The following is a 13,865-nucleotide window of genomic DNA, read 5'->3' as shown; positions in this document are numbered from 1 at the left end:
CGAATCGAATCGAAAAGAATCGAATCGAATCGAAATGTATCTAATCAAAAAGAATCGAATCGTATCGACTCGAATCGAAAAGAATCCAATTGCATCATCGAATGGAAAATAATCGAATTGAATAGAATAGAAAAGAATCGAATCGAATCAAATCGAAAACAAACAAATTGAATTGATCGAAAAGAATCGAATTGAATCAAATCGAATCGAAATGAAAGAATCGAATCGATTCAAATAGAAAAGAATCGAATCGAAAAGAATCAAATCGACACGAAAAGAATCGAATCGAATCAAAAAGTATCGAATTGATTCGAAAACATTCGAATCGAAAAGAATCGAATTGAAATGAATCCGATCGAAATGAAAAGAATCTACTCGATTCGAATCCAAAAGAATCGAATCCAAAAGAATCGAATCGAATCCAAAAGAATCGAATTGAATTGAATCAAAAGAAATGAATTGAATTGAATCCAAAAGGAACTAATCGAATCAAATCGAAAAAACTCGAATAGAATCAAATCGAATCAAAAAGAATCGAATAGATTCGAATAAAAAAGAATCGAATTGAGGGATCCCTGGGTGGCGCAGCGGTTTAGCGCCTGCCTTTGGCCCAGGGCGCGATCCTGGAGACCCGGGATCGAATCCCACATCGGGCTCCCGGTGCATGGAGCCTGCTTCTCCCTCTGCCTGTGTCTCTGCCTCTCTCACTCTCTCTGTGACTATCATAAAAAATAGAATCGAATTGAATCCAGTTGAAAAAAATCATAAAGAATCAAATCGAAAAGAATCGAATTCCATGTAACGAAAAGATTCGAATTGAAAAGAATCGAATCGAAACAAAAGAATCGAATCGAATCGACATGAATCAAAAAGAATCGAATCAAAACGAATCGAAAAGAAACAAATCAAGTAGAATCTAAAAGAATCGAATCGAATCCAATCGAAAAACTTCGAATAGAATTGAATCGAAAAGAATCAAAACGAATCGAACCGAAAGAGAATCGATTCGAATCAAAATAAAAAGTATCGTATCAAATCGAATCGAAAAGAATCATATCAAATAGAATCGAAAGAATGGAATCAAATCTAAAACAATCGAATCGAATCGAAAAGAATCGAATTGAACGGAATGGAATCGAAAAGAATACAATGGAATAGAATCGAAAGAAATCGAATAGAATCAAATCAAATCAAAAAGAATCGAATTGAATTGACCCTAACCAAAATAAGCGAAATGAATCGACTCGAACCGAAAAAAATCAAATCGAAAAGAATCTAATCTCAACGAAAATCATCGAAATGAATAGAATCGAAAAGAATCGAATTGATTCAAATCGAAAAGAATCGAATGGAATCCAATCGAAAAGAATCAAATTGATTCGAATCGAAACAAATTGAATCCAATCGAAAAGAATCTAATTGAATCGAATCGAAAAGAATCGAATTCAATCCAAACGAATCGATTCGAATGGAATAGAAAAGAATAGAATCGAATAGAATCGAAAAGAATCAAATCGAATCGAAAAGAATCGAATCGAAAAGAATCGAATCGAAAAGAAACGAATCGAACCGAATCAAAAAGAAAACAATCGAATCGAATCAAATACAAAAGAATCGCTTTGAATAGCATAGAATTGAAAAGAATCGAAACAATCGAATCGAAAAGAATCGAATCAAAAAAAGTCGAATCAAAACGAAAACAATCGAATCGAATCGAATCTAAAAGAATCGTATTGAATTGCATCGAGTCGAAAAGACTCGAATCAAAAAGACTCGAATCGAATTGAATCAAATCGAAAAGAATCTAATAGAAACCACTCGAACAGAATCAAATCGAAATGATTCAAAATTAATCGAATAGAATAGAATCGAAAAAAATCGAAACGAATCGAAACGAATTGAATCGAAGAGAATCGATTAGAATAGAAATGAAAAGAATCGTATTGAATCGAATCGAAAAGAATCAAATCGAATCGAATCGAAAGAATTGAAACAAATCGAAAAGAATCCAATCGAAAAGAATCGAACTGAATGGAATCAAATCGAAAACAATCTAATCGAATCGAAAAGAATCCAATCAAATTTAATGGAATCGAAAAGAATCGAATTGATTCGAAAAGAATCGAAATGAAACAAATCAGATCAAATGGAAAAGAATCAAATCGAATTGAAAAGAATCGAATCGAATCGAAATGAATCGAATCAAAAAGAATTGAATCGAAAAGAATCGAATTGAAAAAAATCGAATCGAATCGAAAAGACTCGAATCAAATTAAAAATATCAAATCGAATCGAATCGCAAAGAATCGAATTGAAAAGACTCGAATGGAAACGAATCGATTTGAAACGAAAAGAATCGAATCGAATCGAATGGAATTAAATAGAAAGAATCGAATTGAATAGAAAAAAATCGAATAGAAAAGAATCGAACCGAAAAGAAAAGAATCAAATTGAATTCAGTCGATTAAATTCTAGTCGAATCGAATCAAAAAGAATGAAATCGAGTCGAATCGAATCGAAAAGAATCGAATCGAATCGAAAAGAATCGAATCGAATCGAAAAGAATCGAATTGAAAAGACTCGAATTGAAACAAATCGATTTGAAACGAAAAGAATCGAATCGAATCGAATCGAATTGAATTGAAAGAATCGAATTGAATAGAAAAAAATCGAATAGAAAAGAATCGAATCGTAAAGAAAAGAATCAAATTGAATCAGTCGATTAAATTCTAGTCGAATCCAATCAAAAAGAATGAAATCGAGTCAAATCGAATCGAAAAGAATCGAATCGAATCGAAATTTATCTAATCAAAAAGAATCGAATCGTATCGACTGGAATCGAAAAGAATCCAATTGCATCATCGAATGGAAAATAATCGAATTGAATAGAATAGAAAAGAATCGAATCGAATCAAATCGAAAAGAATCAAATTGAATTGATCGAAACGAATCGAATTGAATCAAATCGAATCGAAATGAAAGAATCGAATCGATTCAAATAGAAAAGAATCAAATCGAAAAGAATCAAATCGACACGAAAAGAATCGAATCGAATCAAAAAGTATCGAATTGATTCGAAAACATTCGAATCGAAAGGAATCGAATCCGATCGAAATGAAAAGAATCTACTCGATTCGAATCCAAAAGAATCGAATCCAAAAGAATCGAATCGAATCAAAAAGAATCGAATTGAATTGAATCAAAAGAAATGAATTGAATTGAATCAAAAAGGAACTAATCGAATCAAATCGAATAGAATCAAATCGAATCAAAAAGAATCGAATAGATTCGAATAAAAAAGAATCGAATTGAGGGATCCCTGGGTGGCGCAGCGGTTTAGCGCCTGCCTTTGGCCCAGGGCGCGATCCTGGAGACCCGGGATCGAATCCCACATCGGGCTCCTGGTGCATGGAGCCTGCTTCTCCCTCTGCCTGTGTCTCTGCCTCTCTCACTCTCTCTGTGACTATCATAAATAAAAGAATCGAATTGAATCCAGTAGAAAAAAAATCATAAAGAATCAAATCGAAAAGAATCGAATTCCATGTAACGAAAAGATTCGAATTAAAAAGAATCGAATCGAAACAAAAGAATCGAATCGAATCGACATGAATCAAAAAGAATCGAATCAAAACGAATCGAAAAGAAACAAATCAAGTAGAATCTAAAAGAATCGAATCGAATCCAATCGAAAAAATTCGAATAGAATTGAATCGAAAAGAATCAAAACGAATCGAACCGAAAGAGAATCGATTCGAATCAAAATAAAAAGTATCGTATCAAATCGAATCGAAAAGAATCATATCAAATAGAATCGAAAGAATGGAATCAAATCTAAAACAATCGAATCGAATCAAAAAGAATCGAATTGAACGGAATGGAATCGAAAAGAATACAATGGAATAGAATCGAAAGAAATCGAATAGAATCAAATCAAAAAGAATCGAATTGAATTGATCCTAACCAAAATAAGCGAAATGAATCGACTCGAACCGAAAAAAATCAAATCGAAAAGAATCTAATCTCAACGAAAATCATCGAAATGAATAGAATCGAAAAGAATCGAATTGAATCAAATCGAAAAGAATCGAATGGAATCCAATCGAAAAGAATCAAATTGATTCGAATCGAAACAAATGGAATCCAATCGAAAAGAATCTAATTGAATCGAATCGAAAAGAATCGAATTCAATCAAAACGAATCGATTCGAATGGAATAGAAAAGAATAGAATCGAATAGAATCGAAAAGAATCAAATCGAATCGAAAAGAATCGAATCGAAAAGAATTGAATCGAATCGAAAAGAAACGAATCGACCCGAATCAAAAAGAAAACAATCGAATCGAATCAAATACAAAAGAATCGCTTTGAATAGCATAGAATTGAAAAGAATCGAAACAATCGAATCGAAAAGAATCGAATCAAAAAAAGTCGAATCGAAACGAAAACAATCGAATCGAATCGAATCTAAAAGAATCGTATTGAATTGCATCGAGTCGAAAAGACTCGAATCAAAAAGACTCGAATCGAATTGAATCAAATCGAAAAGAATCTAATAGAAACCACTCGAACAGAATCAAATCGAAATGATTCAAAATGAATCGAATAGAATAGAATCGAAAAAAATCGAAACGAATCGAAACGAATTGAATCGAAGAGAATCGATTAGAATAGAAATGAAAAGAATCGTATTGAATCGAATCGAAAAGAATCAAATCGAATCGAATCGAAAGAATTGAATCAAATCGAAAAGAATCCAATCGAAAAGAATCGAACTGAATGGAATCAAATCGAAAACAATCTAATCGAATCGAAAAGAATCCAATCAAATTTAATGGAATCGAAAAGAATCGAATTGATTCGAAAAGAATCGAAATGAAACAAATCAGATCAAAAGGAAAAGAATCAAATCGAATTGAAAAGAATCGAATCGAATCGAAATGAATCGAATCAAAAAGAATTGAATCGAAAAGAATCGAATTGAAAAAAAATCGAATCGAATCGAAAAGACTCGAATCAAATTAAAAATATCAAATCGAATCGAATCGCAAAGAATCGAATTGAAAAGACTCGAATGGAAACGAATCGATTTGAAACGAAAAGAATCGAATCGAATCGAATGGAATTGAATAGAAAGAATCGAATTGAATAGAAAAAAATCGAATAGAAAAGAATCGAACCGAAAAGAAAAGAATCAAATTGAATTCAGTCGATTAAATTCTAGTCGAATCGAATCAAAAAGAATGAAATCGAGTCGAATCGAATCGAAAAGAATCGAATCGAATCGAAAAGAATCGAATCGAATCGAAAAGAATCGAATTGAAAAGACTCGAATTGAAACAAATCGATTTGAAACGAAAAGAATCGAATCGAATCGAATCGAATTGAATTGAAAGAATCGAATTGAATAGAAAAAAATCGAATAGAAAAGAATCGAATCGTAAAGAAAAGAATCAAATTGAATCAGTCGATTAAATTCTAGTCGAATCCAATCAAAAAGAATGAAATCGAGTCAAATCGAATCGAAAAGAATCGAATCGAATCGAAATTTATCTAATCAAAAAGAATCGAATCGTATCGACTGGAATCGAAAAGAATCCAATTGCATCATCGAATGGAAAATAATCGAATTGAATAGAATAGAAAAGAATCGAATCGAATCAAATCGAAAAGAATCAAATTGAATTGATCGAAAAGAATCGAATTGAATCAAATCGAATCGAAATGAAAGAATCGAATCGATTCAAATAGAAAAGAATCAAATCGAAAAGAATCAAATCGACACGAAAAGAATCGAATCGAATCAAAAAGTATCGAATTGATTCGAAAACATTCGAATCGAAAGGAATCGAATCCGATCGAAATGAAAAGAATCTACTCGATTCGAATGCAAAAGAATCGAATCCAAAAGAATCGAATCGAATCAAAAAGAATCGAATTGAATTGAATCAAAAGAAATGAATTGAATTGAATCAAAAAGGAACTAATCGAATCAAATCGAATAGAATCAAATCGAATCAAAAAGAATCGAATAGATTCGAATAAAAAAGAATCGAATTGAGGGATCCCTGGGTGGCGCAGCGGTTTAGCGCCTGCCTTTGGCCCAGGGCGCGATCCTGGAGACCCGGGATCGAATCCCACATCGGGCTCCTGGTGCATGGAGCCTGCTTCTCCCTCTGCCTGTGTCTCTGCCTCTCTCACTCTCTCTGTGACTATCATAAATAAAAGAATCGAATTGAATCCAGTAGAAAAAAAATCATAAAGAATCAAATCGAAAAGAATCGAATTCCATGTAACGAAAAGATTCGAATTGAAAAGAATCGAATCGAAACAAAAGAATCGAATCGAATCGACATGAATCAAAAAGAATCGAATCAAAACGAATCGAAAAGAAACAAATCAAGTAGAATCTAAAAGAATCGAATCGAATCCAATCGAAAAAATTCGAATAGAATTGAATCGAAAAGAATCAAAACGAATCGAACCGAAAGAGAATCGATTCGAATCAAAATAAAAAGTATCGTATCAAATCAAATCGAAAAGAATCATATCAAATAGAATCGAAAGAATGGAATCAAATCTAAAACAATCGAATCGAATCAAAAAGAATCGAATTGAACGGAATGGAATCGAAAAGAATACAATGGAATAGAATCGAAAGAAATCGAATAGAATCAAATCAAATCAAAAAGAATCGAATTGAATTGATCCTAACCAAAATAAGCGAAATGAATCGACTCGAACCGAAAAAAATCAAATCGAAAAGAATCTAATCTCAACGAAAATCATCGAAATGAATAGAATCGAAAAGAATCGAATTGAATCAAATCGAAAAGAATCGAATGGAATCCAATCGAAAAGAATCAAATTGATTCGAATCGAAACAAATGGAATCCAATCGAAAAGAATCTAATTGAATCGAATCGAAAAGAATCGAATTCAATCAAAACGAATCGATTCGAATGGAATAGAAAAGAATAGAATCGAATAGAATCGAAAAGAATCAAATCGAATCGAAAAGATTCGAATCGAAAAGAATTGAATCGAATCGAAAAGAAACGAATCGACCCGAATCAAAAAGAAAACAATCGAATCGAATCAAATACAAAAGAATCGCTTTGAATAGCATAGAATTGAAAAGAATCGAAACAATCGAATCGAAAAGAATCGAATCAAAAAAAGTCGAATCGAAACGAAAACAATCGAATCGAATCGAATCTAAAAGAATCGTATTGAATTGCATCGAGTCGAAAAGACTCGAATCAAAAAGACTCGAATCGAATTGAATCAAATCGAAAAGAATCTAATAGAAACCACTCGAACAGAATCAAATCGAAATGATTCAAAATGAATCGAATAGAATAGAATCGAAAAAAATCGAAACGAATCGAAACGAATTGAATCGAAGAGAATCGATTAGAATAGAAATGAAAAGAATCGTATTGAATCGAATCGAAAAGAATCAAATCGAATCGAATCGAAAGAATTGAATCAAATCGAAAAGAATCCAATCGAAAAGAATCGAACTGAATGGAATCAAATCGAAAACAATCTAATCGAATCGAAAAGAATCCAATCAAATTTAATGGAATCGAAAAGAATCGAATTGATTCGAAAAGAATCGAAATGAAACAAATCAGATCAAATGGAAAAGAATCAAATCGAATTCAAAAGAATCGAATCGAATCGAAATGAATCGAATCAAAAAGAATTGAATCGAAAAGAATCGAATTGAAAAAAATCGAATCGAATCGAAAAGACTCGAATCAAATTAAAAATATCAAATCGAATCGAATCGCAAAGAATCGAATTGAAAAGACTCGAATGGAAACGAATCGATTTGAAACGAAAAGAATCGAATCGAATCGAATGGAATTGAATAGAAAGAATCGAATTGAATAGAAAAAAATCGAATAGAAAAGAATCGAACCGAAAAGAAAAGAATCAAATTGCATTCAGTCGATTAAATTCTAGTCGAATCGAATCAAAAAGAATGAAATCGAGTCGAATCGAATCGAAAAGAATCGAATCGAATCGAAAAGAATCGAATTGAAAAGACTCGAATTGAAACAAATCGATTTGAAACGAAAAGAATCGAATCGAATCGAATCGAATTGAATTGAAAGAATCGAATTGAATAGAAAAAAATCGAATAGAAAAGAATCGAATCGTAAAGAAAAGAATCAAATTGAATCAGTCGATTAAATTCTAGTCGAATCCAATCAAAAAGAATGAAATCGAGTCAAATCGAATCGAAAAGAATCGAATCGAATCGAAATTTATCTAATCAAAAAGAATCGAATCGTATCGACTGGAATCGAAAAGAATCCAATTGCATCATCGAATGGAAAATAATCGAATTGAATAGAATAGAAAAGAATCGAATCGAATCAAATCGAAAAGAATCAAATTGAATTGATCGAAAAGAATCGAATTGAATCAAATCGAATCGAAATGAAAGAATCGAATCGATTCAAATAGAAAAGAATCAAATCGAAAAGAATCAAATCGACACGAAAAGAATCGAATCGAATCAAAAAGTATCGAATTGATTCGAAAACATTCGAATCGAAAGGAATCGAATCCGATCGAAATGAAAAGAATCTACTCGATTCGAATGCAAAAGAATCGAATCCAAAAGAATCGAATCGAATCAAAAAGAATCGAATTGAATTGAATCAAAAGAAATGAATTGAATTGAATCAAAAAGGAACTAATCGAATCAAATCGAATAGAATCAAATCGAATCAAAAAGAATCGAATAGATTCGAATAAAAAAGAATCGAATTGAGGGATCCCTGGGTGGCGCAGCGGTTTAGCGCCTGCCTTTGGCCCAGGGCGCGATCCTGGAGACCCGGGATCGAATCCCACATCGGGCTCCTGGTGCATGGAGCCTGCTTCTCCCTCTGCCTGTGTCTCTGCCTCTCTCACTCTCTCTGTGACTATCATAAATAAAAGAATCGAATTGAATCCAGTAGAAAAAAAATCATAAAGAATCAAATCGAAAAGAATCGAATTCCATGTAACGAAAAGATTCGAATTGAAAAGAATCGAATCGAAACAAAAGAATCGAATCGAATCGACATGAATCAAAAAGAATCGAATCAAAACGAATCGAAAAGAAACAAATCAAGTAGAATCTAAAAGAATCGAATCGAATCCAATCGAAAAAATTCGAATAGAATTGAATCGAAAAGAATCAAAACGAATCGAACCGAAAGAGAATCGATTCGAATCAAAATAAAAAGTATCGTATCAAATCAAATCGAAAAGAATCATATCAAATAGAATCGAAAGAATGGAATCAAATCTAAAACAATCGAATCGAATCAAAAAGAATCGAATTGAACGGAATGGAATCGAAAAGAATACAATGGAATAGAATCGAAAGAAATCGAATAGAATCAAATCAAATCAAAAAGAATCGAATTGAATTGATCCTAACCAAAATAAGCGAAATGAATCGACTCGAACCGAAAAAAATCAAATCGAAAAGAATCTAATCTCAACGAAAATCATCGAAATGAATAGAATCGAAAAGAATCGAATTGAATCAAATCGAAAAGAATCGAATGGAATCCAATCGAAAAGAATCAAATTGATTCGAATCGAAACAAATGGAATCCAATCGAAAAGAATCTAATTGAATCGAATCGAAAAGAATCGAATTCAATCAAAACGAATCGATTCGAATGGAATAGAAAAGAATAGAATCGAATAGAATCGAAAAGAATCAAATCGAATCGAAAAGATTCGAATCGAAAAGAATTGAATCGAATCGAAAAGAAACGAATCGACCCGAATCAAAAAGAAAACAATCGAATCGAATCAAATACAAAAGAATCGCTTTGAATAGCATAGAATTGAAAAGAATCGAAACAATCGAATCGAAAAGAATCGAATCAAAAAAAGTCGAATCGAAACGAAAACAATCGAATCGAATCGAATCTAAAAGAATCGTATTGAATTGCATCGAGTCGAAAAGACTCGAATCAAAAAGACTCGAATCGAATTGAATCAAATCGAAAAGAATCTAATAGAAACCACTCGAACAGAATCAAATCGAAATGATTCAAAATGAATCGAATAGAATAGAATCGAAAAAAATCGAAACGAATCGAAACGAATTGAATCGAAGAGAATCGATTAGAATAGAAATGAAAAGAATCGTATTGAATCGAATCGAAAAGAATCAAATCGAATCGAATCGAAAGAATTGAATCAAATCGAAAAGAATCCAATCGAAAAGAATCGAACTGAATGGAATCAAATCGAAAACAATCTAATCGAATCGAAAAGAATCCAATCAAATTTAATGGAATCGAAAAGAATCGAATTGATTCGAAAAGAATCGAAATGAAACAAATCAGATCAAATGGAAAAGAATCAAATCGAATTCAAAAGAATCGAATCGAATCGAAATGAATCGAATCAAAAAGAATTGAATCGAAAAGAATCGAATTGAAAAAAATCGAATCGAATCGAAAAGACTCGAATCAAATTAAAAATATCAAATCGAATCGAATCGCAAAGAATCGAATTGAAAAGACTCGAATGGAAACGAATCGATTTGAAACGAAAAGAATCGAATCGAATCGAATGGAATTGAATAGAAAGAATCGAATTGAATAGAAAAAAATCGAATAGAAAAGAATCGAACCGAAAAGAAAAGAATCAAATTGCATTCAGTCGATTAAATTCTAGTCGAATCGAATCAAAAAGAATGAAATCGAGTCGAATCGAATCGAAAAGAATCGAATCGAATCGAAAAGAATCGAATTGAAAAGACTCGAATTGAAACAAATCGATTTGAAACGAAAAGAATCGAATCGAATCGAATCGAATTGAATTGAAAGAATCGAATTGAATAGAAAAAAATCGAATAGAAAAGAATCGAATCGTAAAGAAAAGAATCAAATTGAATCAGTCGATTAAATTCTAGTCGAATCCAATCAAAAAGAATGAAATCGAGTCAAATCGAATCGAAAAGAATCGAATCGAATCGAAATTTATCTAATCAAAAAGAATCGAATCGTATCGACTCGAATCGAAAAGAATCCAATTGCATCATCGAATGGAAAATAATCGAATTGAATAGAATAGAAAAGAATCGAATCGAATCAAATCGAAAAGAATCAAATTGAATTGATCGAAACGAATCGAATTGAATCAAATCGAATCGAAATGAAAGAATCGAATCGATTCAAATAGAAAAGAATCAAATCGAAAAGAATCAAATCGACACGAAAAGAATCGAATCGAATCAAAAAGTATCGAATTGATTCGAAAACATTCGAATCGAAATGAATCGAATCCGATCGAAATGAAAAGAATCTACTCGATTCGAATCCAAAAGAATCGAATCGAATCAAAAAGAATCGAATTGAATTGAATCAAAAGAAATGAATTGAATTGAATCCAAAAGGAACTAATCGAATCAAATCGAATAGAATCAAATCGAATTAAAAAGAATCGAATAGATTCGAATAAAAAAGAATCGAATTGAGGGATCCCTGGGTGGCGCAGCGGTTTAGCGCCTGCCTTTGGCCCAGGGCGCGATCCTGGAGACCCGGGATCGAATCCCACATCGGGCTCCCGGTGCATGGAGCCTGCTTCTCCCTCTGCCTGTGTCTCTGCCTCTCTCACTCTCTCTGTGACTATCATAAAAAAAAGAATCGAATTGAATCGTGTTGAAAAAAATCATAAAGAATCAAATCGAAAAGAATCGAATTCCATGTAAAGAAAAGATTCGAATTGAAAAGAATCGAATCGAAACAAAAGAATCGAATCGAATCGACATGAATCAAAAAGAATCGAATCAAAACGAATCGAAAAGAAACAAATCAAGTAGAATCTAAAAGAATCGAATCGAATCCAATCGAAAACATTCGAATAGAATTGAATCGAAAAGAATCAAAACGAATCGAACCGAAAGAGAATCGATTCGAATCAAAATAAAAAGTATCGTATCAAATCGAATCGAAAAGAATCATATCAAATAGAATCGAAAGAATGGAATCAAATCTAAAACAACCGAATCGAATCGAAAAGAATCGAATTGAACGGAATGGAATCGAAAAGAATACAATGGAATAGAATCGAAAGAAATCGAATAGAATCAAATCAAAAAGAATCGAATTGAATTGATCCTAACCAAAATAAGCGAAATGAATCGACTCGAACCGAAAAAAATCAAATCGAAAAGAATCTAATCTCAACGAAAATCATCGAAATGAATAGAATTGAAAAGAATCGAATTGAATCAAATCGAAAAGAATCGAATGGAATCCAATCGAAAAGAATCAAATTGATTCGAATCGAAACAAATTGAATCCAATCGAAAAGAATCTAATTGAATCGAATCGAAAAGAATCGAATTCAATCCAAACGAATCGATTCGAATGGAATAGAAAAGAATAGAATAGAATAGAATCGAAAAGTATCAAATCGAATCGAAAAGAATCGAATCGAAAAGAATTGAATCGAATCGAAAAGAAACGAATCGAACCGAATCAAAAAGAAAACAATCGAATCGAATCAAATACAAAAGAATCGCTTTGAGTAGCATAGAATTGAAAAGAATCGAATCAATCGAATTGAAAACAATCGAATCGAAAAGAATCGAATCAAAAAAAGTCGAATCGAAACGAAAACAATCGAATCGAATCGAATCTAAAAGAATCGTATTGAATTGCATCGAGTCGAAAAGACTCGAATCAAAAAGACTCGAATCGAATTGAATCAAATCGAAAAGAATCTAATAGAAACCACTCGAACAGAATCAAATCGAAATGATTCAAAATGAATCGAATAGAATAGAATCGAAAAAAATCGAAACGAATCGAAACGAATTGAATCGAAGAGAATCGATTAGAATAGAAATGAAAAGAATCGTATTGAATCGAATCGAAAAGAATCAAATCGAATCGAATCGAAAGAATTGAATCAAATCGAAAAGAATCCAATCGAATCGAAAAGAATCGAACTGAATGGAATCAAATCGAAAAGAATCGAATCGAATCGAAAAGAATCGAATCAAATTTAATGGAATCGAAAAGAATCGAATGGAATCGAAAAGAATCGAAATGTAACAAATCAGATCAAATGGAAAAGCATCAAATCGAATTGACAAGAATCGAATCGAATCGAAATGAATCGAATCAAAAAGAATCGAATCGAAAAGAATCGAATTGAAAAGAATCGAATCGAATCGAAAAGACTTGAATCAAATTAAAAATATCAAATCGAATCGAATCGCAAAGAATCGAATTGAAAAGACTCGAATGGAAACGAATCGATTTGAAACGAAAAGAATCGAATCGAATCGAATCGAATTGAATTGAAAGAATCGAATTGAATAGAAAAAAATCGAATAGAAAAGAATCGAATCGTAAAGAAAAGAATCAAATTGAATCAGTCGATTAAATTCTAGTCGAATCCAATCAAAAAGAATGAAATCGAGTCGAATCGAATCGAAAAGAATCGAATCGTATCGACTCGAATCGAAAAGAATCCAATTGCATCATCGAATGGAAAATAATCGAATTGAATAGAATAGAAAAGAATCGAATCGAATCAAATCGAAAACAAACAAATTGAATTGATCGAAAAGAATCGAATTGAATCAAATCGAATCGAAATGAAAGAATCGAATCGATTCAAATAGAAAAGAATCGAATCGAAAAGAATCAAATCGACACGAAAAGAATCGAATCGAATCAAAAAGTATCGAATTGATTCGAAAACATTCGAATCGAAAAGAATCGAATTCAAATAAATCCGATAGAAATGAAAAGAATCTACTCGATTCGAATCCAAAAGAATCGAATCCAAAAGAATCGAATCGAATCCAAAAGAATCGAATTGAA

The sequence above is a fragment of the Canis aureus genome, chromosome 36 (assembly GCF_053574225.1).
Source record: "Canis aureus isolate CA01 chromosome 36, VMU_Caureus_v.1.0, whole genome shotgun sequence".
NCBI lineage: Eukaryota > Metazoa > Chordata > Mammalia > Carnivora > Canidae > Canis > Canis aureus.
This window is presented reverse-complemented; position numbering follows the sequence as displayed.